General features: G+C 64.4%; 1 protein-coding gene across 1 annotated transcript in view; it reads right to left on the reverse strand.

Moving 5' to 3' along the window:
- The window catches only part of fam133b (family with sequence similarity 133 member B), a 155,610-nt gene that overhangs the window by 117,163 nt on the left and 25,157 nt on the right, over positions 1-13,290 (reverse strand). The gene's annotated exons all lie outside the window — the stretch shown is intronic.

Consider the following 13,290-nt stretch of genomic DNA (forward strand, 5'->3'; position numbering starts at 1 on the left):
CGCTGCCCCATTCCAACTCTCCGCCCGCTGCCCCATTCCAACTCTCCGCTCGCTGCCCCATTCCAACTCTCCGCTCGCTGCCCCATTCCAACTCTCCGCTCGCTGGCCCATCCCAACTCTCCGCTCGCTGGTCCCATTCCAACTCTCCGCTCCCTGCCTCATTCCAACTCTCCGCTCGCTGCCCCATTCCAACTCTCCGCTCGCTGCCCCATTCCAACTCTCCGCTCGCTGCCCCATTCCAACTCTCCGACCCATTCCAACTCTCCGCTCGCTGCCCCGTTCCAACTCTCCGCTCGCTGCCCCGTTCCAACTCTCCGCTCGCTGCCCCGTTCCAACTCTCCGCTCGCTGCCCCGTTCCAACTCTCCGCCCGCTGCCCCATTCCAACTCTCTGCCCCATTCCAACTCTCCGCCCGCTGCCCCATTCCAACTCTCCGCTCACTGGTCCCATTCCAACTCTCCGCTCGCTGCCCCATTCCAACTCTCCGCTCGCTGCCCCATTCCAACTCTCCGCCCGCTGCCCCATTCCAACTCTCCACCCGCTGCCCCATTCCAACTCTCCGCTCGCTGCCCCATTCCAACTCTCCGTTCGCTGCCCCATTCCAACTCTCCGCTCGCTGCCCCATTCCAACTCTACGCTCACTGGTCCCATTCCAACTCTCCGCCCCATTCCAACTCTCCGCCCGCTGCCCCATTCCAACTCTCCGCTCGCTGCCCCATTCCAACTCTCCGCTCGCTGGTCCCATTCCAACTCGCCGCTCCCTGCCTCATTCCAACTCTCCGCTCGCTGCCCCATTCCAACTCTCCGCCCCATTCCAACTCTCCGCCCGCTGCCCCATTCCAACTCTCCGCCCACTGGTCCCATTCCAACTCTCCGCTCGCTGCCCCATTCCAACTCTCCGCTCGCTGCCCCATTCCAACTCTACGCTCACTGGCCCCATTCCAACTCTCCGCTCACTGCCCCATTCCAACTCTACGCTCACTGCCCCATTCCAACTCTACGCTCACTGGTCCCATTCCAACTCTCCGCTCGCTGCCCCATTCCAACTCTCCGCCCGCTGCCCCATTCCAACTCTCCGCTCGCTGCCCCATTCCAACTCTCCGCCCCCTGCCCCATTCCAACTCTCCGCCCCCTGCCCCATTCCAACTCTCCGCTCCCTGCCTCATTCCAACTCTCCGCTCGCTGGTCCCATCCCAACTCTCCGCCCGCTGGTCCCATCCCAACTCTCCGCCCGCTGCCCCATTGCAACTCTACGCTCACTGGTCCCATTCCAACTCTCCGCTCGCTGCCCCATTCCAACACTCCGCCCGCTGCCCCATTCCAACTCTCCGCTCGCTGCCCCATTCCAACTCTCCGCCCGCTGCCCCATTCCAACTCTCCGCTCGCTGCCCCATTCCAACTCTCCGCTCCCTGCCTCATTCCAACTCTCCGCTCGCTGGTCCCATCCCAACTCTCCGCCCGCTGCCCCATTCCAACTCTCCGCTCGCTGCCCCATTCCAACTCACTGCCCCATTCCAACTCTCCGCCCGCTGCCCCATTCCAACTCTCCGCCCGCTGCCCCATTCCAACTCTCCGCCCGCTGCCCCATTCCAACTCTCCGCCCGCTGCCCCATTCCAACTCTCCGCCCGCTGCCCCATTCCAACTCTCCGCCCGCTGCCCCATTCCAACTCTCCGCCCGCTGCCCCATTCCAACTCTCCGCCCGCTGCCCCATTCCAACTCTCCGCTCGCTGCCCCATTCCAACTCTCCGCTCGCTGGTCCCATTCCAACTCTCCGCTCGCTGCCCCATTCCAACTCTCCGCTCGCTGCCCCATTCCAACTCTCCGCTCGCTGCCCCATTCCAACTCTCCGCTCGCTGCCCCATTCCAACTCTCCGCTCGCTGCCCCATTCCAACTCTCCGCCCGCTGGTCCCCATTCCAACTCTCCGCTCGCTGCCCCATTCCAACTCTCCGCTCGCTGCCCCATTCCAACTCTCCGCTCGCTGCCCCATTCCAACTCTCCGCTCGCTGCCCCATTCCAACTCTCCGCCCGCTGCCCCATTCCAACTCTCCGCTCTCTGCCCCATTCCAACTCTCCGCCCCATTCCAACTCTCCGCCCGCTGCCCCATTCCAACTCTCCGCTCGCTGCCCCATTCCAACTCTCCGCTCTCTGCCCCATTCCAACTCTCCGCCCCATTCCAACTCTCCGCTCGCTGCCCCATTCCAACTCTCCGCCCGCTGCCCCATTCCAACTCTCCGCTCTCTGCCCCATTCCAACTCTCCGCCCCATTCCAACTCTCCGCCCGCTGCCCCATTCCAACTCTCCGCTCGCTGCCCCATTCCAACTCTCCGCTCGCCGCTCCCTGCCTCATTCCAACTCTCCGCTCGCTGCCCCATTCCAACTCTCCGCCCCATTCCAACTCTCCGCCCGCTGCCCCATTCCAACTCTCCGCCCACTGGTCCCATTCCAACTCTCCGCTCGCTGCCCCATTCCAACTCTCCGCTCGCTGCCCCATTCCAACTCTACGCTCACTGGCCCCATTCCAACTCTACGCTCACTGCCCCATTCCAACTCTACGCTCACTGCCCCATTCCAACTCTACGCTCACTGGTCCCATTCCAACTCTCCGCTCGCTGCCCCATTCCAACTCTCCGCCCGCTGCCCCATTCCAACTCTCTGCTCGCTGCCCCATTCCAACTCTCCGCCCCCTGCCCCATTCCAACTCTCCGCCCCCTGCCCCATTCCAACTCTCCGCTCCCTGCCTCATTCCAACTCTCCGCTCGCTGGTCCCATCCCAACTCTCCGCCCGCTGGTCCCATCCCAACTCTCCGCCCGCTGCCCCATTGCAACTCTACGCTCACTGGTCCCATTCCAACTCTCCGCTCGCTGCCCCATTCCAACTCTCCGCCCGCTGCCCCATTCCAACTCTCCGCTCGCTGCCCCATTCCAACTCTCCGCCCGCTGCCCCATTCCAACTCTCCGCTCGCTGCCCCATTCCAACTCTCCGCTCGCTGCCCCATTCCAACTCACTGCCCCATTCCAACTCTCCATCGCTGCCCCATTCCAACTCTCCGCCCGCTGCCCCATTCCAACTCTCGGCCCGCTGCCCCATTCCAACTCTCCGCCCGCTGCCCCATTCCAACTCTCCGCCCGCTGCCCCATTCCAACTCTCCGCCCGCTGCCCCATTCCAACTCTCCGCCCGCTGCCCCATTCCAACTCTCCGCCCGCTGCCCCATTCCAACTCTCCGCCCGCTGCCCCATTCCAACTCTCCGCCCGCTATCCCCATTCCAACTCTCCGCTCGCTCGTCCCATTCCAACTCTCCGCTCGCTGCCCCATTCCAACTCTCCGCTCGCTGCCCATTCCAACTCTCCGCTCGCTGCCCCATTCCAACTCTCCGCTCGCTGCCCCATTCCAACTCTCCGCTCACTGGTCCCATTCCAACTCTCCGCCCGCTGCCCCATTCCAACTCTCCGCCCGCTGCCCCATTCCAACTCTCCGCCCGCTGCCCCATTCCAACTCTCCGCCCGCTGCCCCATTCCAACTCTCCGCTCGCTGGTCCCATCCCAACTCTCCGCCCGCTGCCCCATTCCAACTCTCCGCTCGCTGGCCCATTCCAACTCTCCGCTCACTGCCTCTCCGCCCGCTGCCCCATTCCAACTCTACGCTCACTGGTCCCATTCCAACTCTCCGCTCGCTGCCCCATTCCAACTCTCCGCTCGCTGCCCCATTCCAACTCTCCGCCCGCTGCCCCATTCCAACTCCCCGCTCGCTGCCCCATTCCAACTCTCCGCTCGCTGCCCCATTCCAACTCACTGCCCCATTCCAACTCTCCGCCCGCTGCCCCATTCCAACTCTCCGCTCGCTGCCCCATTCCAACTCTCCGCTCGCTGCCCCATTCCAACTCTCCGCCCGCTGGTCCCCATTCCAACTCTCCGCTCGCTGCCCCATTCCAACTCTCCGCCCGCTGCCCCATTCCAACTCTCGGCCCGCTGGTCCCCATTCCAACTCTCCGCTCGCTGCCCCATTCCAACTCTCCGCTCGCTGCCCCATTCCAACTCTCCGCCCGCTGCCCCATTCCAACTCTCCGCTCGCTGCCCCATTCCAACTCTCCGCTCGCTGCCCCATTCCAACTCTCCGCTCGCTGCCCCATTCCAACTCTCCGCTCGCTGGTCCCATTCCAACTCTCCGCCCGCTGCCCCATTCCAACTCTCCGCCCGCTGCCCCATTCCAACTCTCCGCTCGCTGCCCCATTCCAACTCTCCGCTCGCTGCCCCATCCCAACTCTCCGCTCGCTGGTCCCATTCCAACTCTCCGCTCGCTGCCCCATTCCAACTCTCCGCTCGCTGCCCCATTCCAACTCTCCGCTCGCTGCCCCGTTCCAACTCTCCGCTCGCTGCCCCGTTCCAACTCTCCGCTCGCTGCCCCGTTCCAACTCTCCGCTCGCTGCCCCATTCCAACTCTCCGCTCGCTGCCCCGTTCCAACTCTCCGCTCGCTGCCCCGTTCCAACTCTCCGCCCGCTGCCCCATTCCAACTCTCTGCCCCATTCCAACTCTCCGCCCGCTGCCCCATTCCAACTCTCCGCTCACTGGTCCCATTCCAACTCTCCGCTCGCTGCCCCATTCCAACTCTCCGCTCGCTGCCCCATTCCAACTCTCCGCTCGCTGCCCCGTTCCAACTCTCCGCCCGCTGCCCCATTCCAACTCTCTGCCCCATTCCAACTCTCCGCCCGCTGCCCCATTCCAACTCTCCGCTCACTGGTCCCATTCCAACTCTCCGCTCGCTGCCCCATTCCAACTCTCCGCTCGCTGCCCCATTCCAACTCTCCGCCCGCTGCCCCATTCCAACTCTCCACCCGCTGCCCCATTCCAACTCTCCGCCCCATTCCAACTCTCCGCTCGCTGCCCCATTCCAACTCTCCGTTCGCTGCCCCATTCCAACTCTCCGCTCGCTGCCCCATTCCAACTCTACGCTCACTGGTCCCATTCCAACTCTCCGCTCGCTGCCCCATTCCAACTCTCCGCTCACTGGTACCATTCCAACTCTCCGCCCGCTGCCCCATTCCAACTCTCCGCTCGCTGCCCCATTCCAACTCTCCGCGCCCTGCCCCATTCCAACTCTCCGCTCGCTGCCCCATTCCAACTCTCCGCTCCCTGCCTCATTCCAACTCTCCGTTCGCTGGTCCCATCCCAACTCTCCGCCCGCTGCCCCATTCCAACTCTCCGCCCGCTGGTCCCATCCCAACTCTGCGCTCACTGCCTCTCCGCCCGCTGCCCCATTCCAACTCTACGCTCACTGGTCCCAGTCCAACTCTCCGCTCGCTGCCCCATTCCAACTCTCCGCTCGCTGCCCCATTCCAACTCTCCGCCCGCTGCCCCATTCCACCTCTCCGCTCGCTGCCCCATTCCAACTCTCCGCTCGCTGCCCCATTCCAACTCACTGCCCCATTCCAACTCTCCGCCCGCTGCCCCATTCCAACTCTCCGCCCGCTGCCCCATTCCAACTCTCCGCCCGCTGCCCCATTCCAACTCTCCGCCCGCTGCCCCATTCCAACTCTCCGCCCGCTGCCCCATTCCAACTCTCCGCCCGCTGCCCCATTCCAACTCTCCGCCCGCTGCCCCATTCCAACTCTCCGCCCGCTGCCCCATTCCAACTCTCCGCCCGCTGCCCCATTCCAACTCTCCGCCCGCTGCCCCATTCCAACTCTCCGCCCGCTATCCCCATTCCAACTCTCCGCTCGCTGCCCCATTCCAACTCTCCGCTCGCTGGTCCCATTCCAACTCTCCGCTCGCTACCCCATTCCAACTCTCCGCTCGCTGCCCCATTCCAACTCTCCGCCCGCTGCCCCATTCCAACTCTCCGCCCGCTGCCCCATTCCAACTCTCCGCCCGCTGCCCCATTCCAACTCTCCGCTCGCTGGTCCCATTCCAACTCTCCGCTCGCTGCCCCATTCCAACTCTCCGCTCGCTGGTCCCATTCCAACTCTCCGCTCGCTGCCCCATTCCAACTCTCCGCTCGCTGGTCCCATTCCAACTCTCCGCTCCCTGCCTCATTCCAACTCTCCGCTCGCTGCCCCATTCCAACTCTCCGCGCGCTGCCCCATTCCAACTCTCCGCCCGCTGCCCCATTCCAACTCTCCGCTCTCTGCCCCATTCCAACTCTCCGCCCCATTCCAACTCTCCGCCCGCTGCCCCATTCCAACTCTCCGCTCGCTGCCCCATTCCAACTCTCCGCTCGCTGCCCCATTCCAACTCTCCGCTCGCTGGCCCCATTCCAACTCTACGCTCACTGGCCCCATTCCAACTCTCCGCTCACTGCCCCATTCCAACTCTACGCTCACTGGTCCCATTCCAACTCTCCGCTCGCTGCCCCATTCCAACTCTCCGCCCGCTGCCCCATTCCAACTCTCCGCTCGCTGCCCCATTCCAACTCTCCGCCCCCTGCCCCATTCCAACTCTCCGCCCCCTGCCCCATTCCAACTCTCCGCTCCCTGCCTCATTCCAACTCTCCGCTCGCTGGTCCCATCCCAACTCTCCGCCCGCTGGTCCCATCCCAACTCTCCGCCCGCTGCCCCATTGCAACTCTACCCTCACTGGTCCCATTCCAACTCTCCGCCCCATTCCAACTCTCCGCCCGCTGCCCCATTCCAACTCTCCGCTAGCTGCCCCATTCCAACTCTCCGCCCGCTGCCCCATTCCAACTCTCCGCTCGCTGCCCCATTCCAACTCTCCGCTCACTGCCCCATTCCAACTCACTGCCCCATTCCAACTCTCCATCGCTGCCCCATTCCAACTCTCCGCCCGCTGCCCCATTCCAACTCTCGGCCCGCTGCCCCATTCCAACTCTCCGCCCGCTGCCCCATTCCAACTCTCCGCCCGCTGCCCCATTCCAACTCTCCGCCCGCTGCCCCATTCCAACTCTCCGCCCGCTGCCCCATTCCAACTCTCCGCCCGCTGCCCCATTCCAACTCTCCGCTCGCTGCCCCATTCCAACTCTCCCGCCCGCTGCCCCATTCCAACTCTCCGCCCGCTGCCCCATTCCAACTCTCCGCTCGCTGCCCCATTCCAACTCTCCCGCCCGCTGCCCCATTCCAACTCTCCGCCCGCTATCCCCATTCCAACTCTCCGCTCGCTCGTCCCATTCCAACTCTCCGCTCGCTGCCCCATTCCAACTCTCCGCTCGCTGCCCATTCCAACTCTCCGCTCGCTGCCCCATTCCAACTCTCCGCCCGCTGGTCCCATTCCAACTCTACGCTCGCTGCCCCATTCCAACTCTCCGCTCGCTGCCCCATTCCAACTCTCCGCTCGCTGCCCCATTCCAACTCTCCGCTCACTGGTCCCATTCCAACTCTCCGCCCGCTGCCCCATTCCAACTCTCCGCCCGCTGCCCCATTCCAACTCTCCGCCCGCTGCCCCATTCCAACTCTCCGCCCGCTGCCCCATTCCAACTCTCCACCCGCTGCCCCATTCCAACTCTCCGCCCGCTGCCCCATTCCAACTCTCCGCCCGCTGCCCCATTCCAACTCTCCGCCCGCTGCCCCATTCCAACTCTCCGCCCGCTGCCCCATTCCAACTCTCCGCCCGCTGCCCCATTCCAACTCTCCGCCCGCTGCCCCATTCCAACTCTCCGCCCGCTGCCCCATTCCAACTCTCCGCCCGCTGCCCCATTCCAACTCTCCGCCCGCTGCCCCATTCCAACTCTCCGCCCGCTGCCCCATTCCAACTCTCCGCCCGCTGCCCCATTCCAACTCTCCGCCCGCTGCCCCATTCCAACTCTCCGCCCGCTGCCCCATTCCAACTCTCCGCTCGCTGGTCCCATTCCAACTCTCCGCACCCTGCCTCATTCCAACTCTCCGCTCGCTGCCCCATTCCAACTCTCCGCTCGCTGGTCCCATTCCAACTCTCCGCACCCTGCCTCATTCCAACTCTCCGCTCGCTGCCCCATTCCAACTCTCCGCTCGCTGCCCCATTCCAACTCTCCGCTCGCTGCCCCATTCCAACTCTCCGCTCTCTGCCCCATTCCAACTCTCCGCTCTCTGCCCCATTCCAACTCTCCGCCCCATTCCAACTCTCCGCTCGCTGCCCCGTTCCAACTCTCCGCTCGCTGCCCCGTTCCAACTCTCGGCTCGCTGCCCCATTCCAACTCTCCGCCCGCTGCCCCATTCCAACTCTCCGCTCTCTGCCCCATTCGAACTCTCCGCTCGCTGCCCCATTCCAACTCTCCGCCCCATTCCAACTCTCCGCTCGCTGCCCCATTCCAACTCTACTCTCACTGGTCCCATTCCAACTCTCCGCTCGCTGCCCCATTCCAACTCTCCGCTCACTGCCCCATTCCAACTCTACGCTCACTGGTCCCATTCCAACTCTCCGCTCGCTGCCCCATTCCAACTCTCCGCCCCCTGCCCCATTCCAACTCTCCGCTCGCTGCCCCATTCCAACTCTCCGCTCGCTGGTCCCATCCCAACTCTCCGCCCGCTGCCCCATTCCAACTCTCCGCTCGCTGCCCCATTCCAACTCTCCGCTCACTGCCTCTCCGCCCGCTGCCCCATTCCAACTCACTGCCCCATTCCAACTCTCCGCTCGCTGCCCCATTCCAACTCTCCGCCCCATTCCAACTCTCCGCTCGCTGCCCCATTCCAACTCTCCGCTCGCTGCCCCATTCCAACTCTCCGCCCGCTGGTCCCCATTCCAACTCTCCGCTCGCTGCCCCATTCCAACTCTCCGCTCGCTGCCCCATTCCAACTCTCCGCCCGCTGGTCCCCATTCCAACTCTCCGCTCGCTGCCCCATTCCAACTCTCCGCTCGCTGCCCCATTCCAACTCTCCGCCCGCTGGTCCCCATTCCAACTCTCCGCCCGCTGCCCCATTCCAACTCTCCGCTCGCTGCCCCATTCCAACTCTCCGCTCGCTGCCCCATTCCAACTCTCCGCTCGCTGGTCCCATTCCAACTCTCCGCCCGCTGCCCCATTCCAACTCTCCGCCCGCTGCCCCATTCCAACTCTCCGCCCGCTGCCCCATTCCAACTCTCCGCCCGCTGCCCCATTCCAACTCTCCGCTCGCTGCCCCATTCCAACTCTCCGCTCGCTGCCCCATTCCAACTCTCCGCTCGCTGGTCCCATTCCAACTCTCCGCTCCCTGCCTCATTCCAACTCTCCGCTCGCTGCCCCATTCCAACTCTCCGCTCGCTGCCCCATTCCAACTCTCCGCTCACTGCCCCATTCCAACTCTCCGACCCATTCCAACTCTCCGCTCGCTGCCCCGTTCCAACTCTCCGCTCGCTGCCCCGTTCCAACTCTCCGCTCGCTGCCCCGTTCCAACTCTCCGCCCGCTGCCCCATTCCAACTCTCCGCCCCATTCCAACTCTCTGCCCCATTCCAACTCTCCGCCCGCTGCCCCATTCGAACTCTCCGCTCACTGGTCCCATTCCAACTCTCCGCTCGCTGCCCCATTCCAACTCTCCGCTCGCTGCCCCATTCCAACTCTCCGCCCGCTGCCCCATTCCAACTCTCCACCAGCTGCCCCATTCCAACTCTCCGCCCCATTCCAACTCTCCGCTCGCCGCCCCATTCCAACTCTCCGTTCGCTGCCCCATTCCAACTCTCCGCTCGCTGCCCCATTCCAACTCTCCGCCCCATTCCAACTCTCCGCTCACTGGTCCCATTCCAACTCTCCGCTCGCTGCCCCATTCCAACTCTCCGCCCGCTGCCCCATTCCAACTCTCCGCTCGCTGCCCCATTCCAACTCTCCGCGCCCTGCCCCATTCCAACTCTCCGCTCGCTGCCCCATTCCAACTCTCCGCTCCCTGCCTCATTCCAACTCTCCGCTCGCTGGTCCCATCCCAACTCTCCGCCCGCTGCCCCATTCCAACTCTCCGCTCGCTGGTCCCATCCCAACTCTGCGCTCACTGCCTCTCCGCCCGCTGCCCCATTCCAACTCTACGCTCACTGGTCCCAGTCCAACTCTCCGCTCGCTGCCCCATTCCAACTCTCCGCCCGCTGCCCCATTCCAACTCTCCGCTCGCTGCCCCATTCCAACTCTCCGCCCGCTGCCCCATTCCAACTCTCCGCTCGCTGCCCCATTCCAACTCACTGCCCCATTCCAACTCTCCGCCCGCTGCCCCATTCCAACTCTCCGCCCGCTGCCCCATTCCAACTCTCCGCCCGCTGCCCCATTCCAACTCTCCGCCCGCTGCCCCATTCCAACTCTCCGCCCGCTGCCCCATTCCAACTCTCCGCCCGCTGCCCCATTCCAACTCTCCGCCCGCTGCCCCATTCCAACTCTCCGCCCGCTGCCCCATTCCAACTCTCCGCCCGCTGCCCCATTCCAACTCTCCGCCCGCTGCCCCATTCCAACTCTCCGCCCGCTATCCCCATTCCAACTCTCCGCTCGCTGCCCCATTCCAACTCTCCGCTCGCTGGTCCCATTCCAACTCTCCGCTCGCTGCCCCATTCCAACTCTCCGCTCGCTGCCCCATTCCAACTCTCCGCTCGCTGCCCCATTCCAACTCTCCGCTCGCTGCCCCATTCCAACTCTCCGCTCGCTGCCCCATTCCAACTCTCCGCCCGCTGGTCCCCATTCCAACTCTCCGCCCCATTCCAACTCTCCGCTCGCTGCCCCATTCCAACTCTCCGCCCGCTGCCCCATTCCAACTCTCCGCTCGCTGCCCCATTCCAACTCTCCGCTCGCTGCCCCATTCCAACTCTCCGCTCGCTGCCCCATTCCAACTCTCCGCTCGCTGGTCCCATTCCAACTCTCCGCCCGCTGCCCCATTCCAACTCTCCGCCCGCTGCCCCATTCCAACTCTCCGCTCGCTGCCCCATTCCAACTCTCCGCTCGCTGCCCCATCCCAACTCTCCGCTCGCTGGTCCCATTCCAACTCTCCGCTCCCTGCCTCATTCCAACTCTCCGCTCGCTGCCCCATTCCAACTCTCCGCTCGCTGCCCCATTCCAACTCTCCGCTCGCTGCCCCGTTCCAACTCTCCGCTCGCTGCCCCGTTCCAACTCTCCGCTCGCTGCCCCGTTCCAACTCTCCGCTCGCTGCCCCGTTCCAACTCTCCGCTCGCTGCCCCGTTCCAACTCTCCGCTCGCTGCCCCGTTCCAACTCTCCGCCCGCTGCCCCGTTCCAACTCTCTGCCCCATTCCAACTCTCCACCCGCTGCCCCATTCCAACTCTCCGCTCACTGGTCCCATTCCAACTCTCCGCTCACTGGTCCCATTCCAACTCTCCGCTCGCTGCCCCATTCCAACTCTCCGCTCGCTGCCCCATTCCAACTCTCCGCCCGCTGCCCCATTCCAACTCTCCACCCGCTGCCCCATTCCAACTCTCCGCCCCATTCCAACTCTCCGCTCGCTGCCCCATTCCAACTCTCCGTTCGCTGCCCCATTCCAACTCTCCGCTCGCTGCCCCATTCCAACTCTACGCTCACTGGTCCCATTCCAACTCTCCGCTCGCTGCCCCATTCCAACTCTCCGCTCATTGGTACCATTCCAACTGTCCGCCCGCTGCCCCATTCCAACTCTCCGCTCGCTGCCCCATTCCAACTCTCCGCGCCCTGCCCCATTCCAACTCTCCGCTCGCTGCCCCATTCCAACTCTCCGCTCCCTGCCTCATTCCAACTCTCCGTTCGCTGGTCCCATCCCAACTCTCCGCCCGCTGCCCCATTCCAACTCTCCGCTCGCTGGTCCCATCCCAACTCTGCGCTCACTGCCTCTCCGCCCGCTGCCCCATTCCAACTCTACGCTCACTGGTCCCAGTCCAACTCTCCGCTCGCTGCCCCATTCCAACTCTCCGCTCGCTGCCCCATTCCAACTCTCCGCCCGCTGCCCCATTCCACCTCTCCGCTCGCTGCCCCATTCCAACTCTCCGCCCGCTGCCCCATTCCAACTCTCCGCTCGCTGCCCCATTCCAACTCTCCGCTCGCTGCCCCATCCCAACTCTCCGCTCGCTGGTCCCATTCCAACTCTCCGCTCCCTGCCTCATTCCAACTCTCCGCTCGCTGCCCCATTCCAACTCTCCGCTCGCTGCCCCATTCCAACTCTCCGCTCGCTGCCCCGTTCCAACTCTCCGCTCGCTGCCCCGTTCCAACTCTCCGCTCGCTGCCCCGTTCCAACTCTCCGCTCGCTGCCCCATTCCAACTCTCCGCTCGCTGCCCCGTTCCAACTCTCCGCTCGCTGCCCCGTTCCAACTCTCCGCCCGCTGCCCCGTTCCAACTCTCTGCCCCATTCCAACTCTCCGCCCGCTGCCCCATTCCAACTCTCCGCTCACTGGTCCCATTCCAACTCTCCGCTCGCTGCCCCATTCCAACTCTCCGCTCGCTGCCCCATTCCAACTCTCCGCCCGCTGCCCCATTCCAACTCTCCACCCGCTGCCCCATTCCAACTCTCCGCCCCATTCCAACTCTCCGCTCGCTGCCCCATTCCAACTCTCCGTTCGCTGCCCCATTCCAACTCTCCGCTCGCTGCCCCATTCCAACTCTACGCTCACTGGTCCCATTCCAACTCTCCGCTCGCTGCCCCATTCCAACTCTCCGCTCACTGGTACCATTCCAACTCTCCGCCCGCTGCCCCATTCCAACTCTCCGCTCGCTGCCCCATTCCAACTCTCCGCGCCCTGCCCCATTCCAACTCTCCGCTCGCTGCCCCATTCCAACTCTCCGCTCCCTGCCTCATTCCAACTCTCCGTTCGCTGGTCCCATCCCAACTCTCCGCCCGCTGCCCCATTCCAACTCTCCGCTCGCTGGTCCCATCCCAACTCTGCGCTCACTGCCTCTCCGCCCGCTGCCCCATTCCAACTCTACGCTCACTGGTCCCAGTCCAACTCTCCGCTCGCTGCCCCATTCCAACTCTCCGCTCGCTGCCCCATTCCAACTCTCCGCCCGCTGCCCCATTCCACCTCTCCGCTCGCTGCCCCATTCCAACTCTCCGCTCGCTGCCCCATTCCAACTCACCGCCCGCTGCCCCATTCCAACTCTCCGCCCGCTGCCCCATTCCAACTCTCCGCCCGCTGCCCCATTCCAACTCTCCGCCCGCTGCCCCATTCCAACTCTCCGCCCGCTGCCCCATTCCAACTCTCCGCCCGCTGCACCATTCCAACTCTCCGCCCGCTGCCCCATTCCAACTCTCCGCCCGCTGCCCCATTCCAACTCTCCGCCCGCTGCCCCATTCCAACTCTCCGCCCGCTGCCCCATTCCAACTCTCCGCCCGCTATCCCCATTCCAACTCTCCGCTCGCTGCCCCATTCCAACTCTCCGCTCGCTGGTCCCATTCCAACTCTCCGCTCGCTACCCCATTCCAACTCTCCGCTCGCTGCCC

This window comes from Somniosus microcephalus, chromosome 5, assembly GCF_052327205.1.
Source record: "Somniosus microcephalus isolate GS21.2 chromosome 5, FLI_Smic_1.0, whole genome shotgun sequence".
NCBI classification, from domain to species: Eukaryota; Metazoa; Chordata; class Chondrichthyes; order Squaliformes; family Somniosidae; genus Somniosus; species Somniosus microcephalus.